The following is a 6,225-nucleotide window of genomic DNA, read 5'->3' as shown; positions in this document are numbered from 1 at the left end:
ATAATACACAACTACACTATATACTGTACTATAATACACAACTACACTACATACTGTACTATGTATAATACACAACTACACTATATACTGTACTATAATACACAACTACACTATATACTGTACTATGTATAATACACAACTACACTATATACTGTACTATAATACACAACTACACTATATACTGTACTATGTATAATACACAACTACACTATATACTGTACTATAATACACAACTACACTATATACTGTACTATGTATAATACACAACTACACTATATACTGTACTATAATACACAACTACACTACATACTGTACTATGTATAATACACAACTACACTATATACTGTACTATAATACACAACTACACTACATACTGTACTATGTATAATACACAACTACACTATATACTGTACTATGTATAATACACAACTACACTATATACTGTACTATGTATAATACAAAACTACTCTATATACTGTACTATAATACACAACTACACTATATACTGTACTATGTATAATACACAACTACACTATATACTGTACTATAATACACAACTACACTACATACTGTACTATGTATAATACACAACTACACTATATACTGTACTATGTATAATACACAACTACACTATATACTGTACTATAATACACAACTACACTACATACTGTACTATGTATAATACACAACTACACTATATACTGTACTATAATACACAACTACACTATATACTGTACTATGTATAATACAAAACTACTCTATATACTGTACTATGTATAACACACAACTACACTACATACTGTACTATGTATAATACACAAGTTCTCTATATACTGTACTATGTATAATACACAACTACACTACATACTGTACTAGGTATAATACACAACTACTCTATATACTGTACTATAATACATAACTACACTACATACTGTACTATGTATAATACACAACTACACTATATACTGTACTATAATACACAACTACACTATATACTGTACTATGTATAATACACAACTACACTATATACTGTACTATAATACACAACTACACTATATACTGTACTATAATACACAACTACACTATATACTGTACTATAATACACAACTACACTATATACTGTACTATGTATAATACACAACTACACTATATACTGTACTATAATACACAACTACACTATATACTGTACTATAATACACAACTACACTACATACTGTACTAGGTATAATACACAACTACTCTATATACTGTACTATGTATAATACACAACTACTCTATATACTGTACTATGTATAATACACAACTACACTACATACTGTACTAGGTATAATACACAACTACACTACATACTGTACTAGGTATAATACACAACTACTCTATATACTGTACTATGTATAATACACAACTACTCTATATACTGTACTATGTATAATACACAACTACACTGCATACTGTACTATAATACACAACTACTCTATATACTGTACTATGTATAATACACAACTACTCTATATACTGTACTATGTATAATACACAACTACACTACATACTGTACTAGGTATAATACACAACTACACTACATACTGTACTAGGTATAATACACAACTACACTACATACTGTACTATGTATAATACACAACTACACTATATACTGTACTATAATACACAACTACACTACATACTGTACTATGTATAATACACAACTACACTATATACTGTACTATGTATAATACACAACTACACTATATACTGTACTATGTATAATACAAAACTACTCTATATACTGTACTATAATACACAACTACACTATATACTGTACTATGTATAATACACAACTACACTATATACTGTACTATAATACACAACTACACTACATACTGTACTATGTATAATACACAACTACACTATATACTGTACTATGTATAATACACAACTACACTATATACTGTACTATAATACACAACTACACTACATACTGTACTATGTATAATACACAACTACACTATATACTGTACTATAATACACAACTACACTATATACTGTACTATGTATAATACAAAACTACTCTATATACTGTACTATGTATAACACACAACTACACTACATACTGTACTATGTATAATACACAAGTTCTCTATATACTGTACTATGTATAATACACAACTACACTACATACTGTACTAGGTATAATACACAACTACTCTATATACTGTACTATAATACATAACTACACTACATACTGTACTATGTATAATACACAACTACACTATATACTGTACTATAATACACAACTACACTATATACTGTACTATGTATAATACACAACTACACTATATACTGTACTATAATACACAACTACACTATATACTGTACTATAATACACAACTACACTATATACTGTACTATAATACACAACTACACTATATACTGTACTATGTATAATACACAACTACACTATATACTGTACTATAATACACAACTACACTATATACTGTACTATAATACACAACTACACTACATACTGTACTAGGTATAATACACAACTACTCTATATACTGTACTATGTATAATACACAACTACTCTATATACTGTACTATGTATAATACACAACTACACTACATACTGTACTAGGTATAATACACAACTACACTACATACTGTACTAGGTATAATACACAACTACTCTATATACTGTACTATGTATAATACACAACTACTCTATATACTGTACTATGTATAATACACAACTACACTGCATACTGTACTATAATACACAACTACTCTATATACTGTACTATGTATAATACACAACTACTCTATATACTGTACTATGTATAATACACAACTACTCTATATACTGTACTATGTATAATACACAACTACACTGCATACTGTACTATGTATAATACACAACTACACTATATACTGTACTATAATACACAACTACACTATATACTGTACTATAATACACAACTACACTATATATATATACTCTACTATAATACACAACTACACTATATACTGTACTATGCATAATACACAACTACACCATATACTGTACTATGTATAATACACAACTACACTATATACTGTACTATGTATAATACACAACTACTCTATATACTGTACTATGTATAATACACAACTACACTATATACTGTACTATGTATAATACACAACTACACTATATACTGTACTATATATGATACACAACTACACTATATACTGTACTATGTATAATACACAACTACTCTATATATTGTACTATATATAATACACAACTACACTATATACTGTACTATGTATAATACACAACTACAATATGTATATATATATACTGTACTATGAATAATACACAACTACACTATATACTGTACTATGTATAATACACAACTACACTATATACTGTACTATGTATAATACACAACTACTCTATACACTGTACTATATATAATACACAACTACACTATATACTGTACTCTGTATAATACACAACTACACTATATATACTGTACTATGTATAATACACAACTACACTATATACTGTACTATGTATAATACACAACTACACTATATACTGTACTATGTATAATACACAACTACACTATATATACTGTACTATGTATAATACACAACTATGCTAAAAAAGTTCTGCGTTTGCGCAAACAATCCGTAGGATGGGTGTTACTTGAGTCAGCTGACCCACCTTGGTCAGCTGACTCGCGATCGCCGCTCCAAGATGCTAGTGCCCTTACTGCGCATACATGTCCTGCGCATGTGCCAGAATCGGCGCATTCGCCTTACTGTTCTAAAAATAAAACATTTTTAAAAGAACATAAGCCTTATATTGCACCATATATACATTACATGAACTGGACGTGAATATAAAAAAGAAAAAAAAGAAAAAGAAAAAAAAAGAAAAAAGGAAAACGAAAAAAACGCAAAAAAGAAAGAAAAAAAGAGAAAAGAAAGAAAGAGAGACAAGAGAAAAGAGTAGAAAAAAAGGGGGAAAAAAAAAGGAAAAGTAGGGAAAAAAGGAAAGAAGAAAAAGGAAAAAAGAAAAAGATGGGGAATCCATAAATACCTACATAAAGGGTTTCAAGCAAAAATGCATATTTAACCCTTTGGGTTACATTGTAGCTAATACATAGATCCATTTCAACTCCTTCTGTTACAATCATTTTTCCCTATCACCCCCTCTTCTCAGGGGGGGGGGGGGTGTACCTGGTCAATTATACGAAACCTTAATTGACTGACATCATGGCCACATTCCAGAAAGGGTTTGGGTAAAGGGAGGTCAGTTTTTCTTTTCATTCTAATGGAAAATTTATATCCGTTGAGTCTAATCCAGCATTCATTTGTGGTTTCTGGCACATAGTAAGGCCCACACGGGCAAGACAATAGGTAGATCACAAAACTTGAGCGGCATGTGAATCTGCCACGTATTTTATATGGTTTACCCGTATGTGGATCATTAAAGGTATCCCCTCTAATCATGCTGTTACGGTGGCTGCAACTTAAACATGGAAAATTACCTTGTTTGGCCTCTGAGAATGTATTTTATCTTACTTTGTTTTTGAAGGAACCTACATCCGATTTTATTAGGCGATCACTTAAATGACAGCCTTTATGATACGCCATCACTGGCGGCTTATCAAACCCCACTGTCTTACTAATTAGTGTTGCTCGCGAATATTCGCAATTCGAATTTTATTCGCGAATATCGCATATTCTCGAATATCGCATATTCGCGAATTCGCGAATATTCGCGAATATAGCGCTATATATTCGTAATTACGAATATTCGTATATTTTTTTTTCCCACAGTACACATCCCAGTGATCATCCCTCTCTGCTTCCAGCTTATGTGGTGTAAGAAGGCTCTAATACTAATGTGTGAGACTGGCGTGCGAAATTTCGCATATGCGAAAATGTGCATATGCACATTTTCGCATATGCGAATCTTCGCTTATGCTCATTTTTGTATATGCAAATTTTCGCATATGTAAATTTTCGCACGTGCGAAAACAAGACTATTATGAATATGCGAATATTCGCGAATATGACGAATATTCGTCCATATATTCGCGAATATTCGCAATATTCGCGAATATTCGCACGTGCGAAAACAAGACTATTATGAATATGCGAATATTCGCGAATATGACGAATATTCGTCCATATATTCGCGAATATTCGCAAATTCGAATATGGCCTATGCCGCTCAACACTATTACTAATGTCCATTTCCACCTGATCATATTTGCTATCGCCTGACTGTTCACAGAATACGTTGAAACAAAAGGTGTTCTATCTGGGGGTTGTTTTGGGGTACTTTGTAAAAGTGAAGGTCTCTCAAGGGTTTCTAGGTTCGAAACGATACGTTTCACCCGCAACATTTGGCTCCATGGGAGAGATTTGATGGTGGATTTGGGGTGAAAACTGTCATATAATAAGACACTATTTCGGTCTGTTTCTTTTGTAAATTAATCAATTGTGAGTTTGCCATCAATTACAGTCACCAATGTGTCTAAAAACTGGAGAGAGGAATCTGAGGCCACCACAAGTTGTGTCCAAGTGCCTAACCAAATCACAAACGTATCATCAATGTATCGGAACCATGTCCGTACATAACGATACCATTGAAACACGTAAATGTATTTTTCTGCAAATTCTGTCATATACACATTGGCACATTAGGGCGCTACATTTGAGCCCATGGCCATTCCCCTTTTCTGGACATAGAAGTCATCCCCAATTCCGAAATAATTCTGTCTGAGGATGACCTTCAATAAGTCCAGACCAAGGGAACGGGCAACCATGGAAAGATTTGTAGTTGTGAGACAATTAGCAACCGCTTGGATGCCCTTGGAGTGTTCGATCGACATGTAGAGATTAACAACGTCAAACGACACTAGAAAGGATCCAGGGGGAGAAAAGACATCTTGAACTTTATTGATAAAATCACCTGTATCAGGGATGAAGGATTTAGCGGTAGTAGAATGACATCTAAGGATCTTATCCAAGTATATTGCAATGGGTGGGAACACCGAATCCCTCCCAGAGACTATGGGTCTCACGGGAGGGTTTTGGAGGTTTTTGTGTATTTTGAGGAGACAATATATACCGTATTTTTCGCCCTATAGGACGCACCGGCGTATAAGACGCACCCTATTTTTAGGTGCAAAATCTAAAAAATTCAAGATTTTGAACCCAATAGTGGTC

Source organism: Hyla sarda, chromosome 2 (genome assembly GCF_029499605.1).
Source record: "Hyla sarda isolate aHylSar1 chromosome 2, aHylSar1.hap1, whole genome shotgun sequence".
Taxonomy (NCBI): Eukaryota; Metazoa; Chordata; class Amphibia; order Anura; family Hylidae; genus Hyla; species Hyla sarda.
This window is presented reverse-complemented; position numbering follows the sequence as displayed.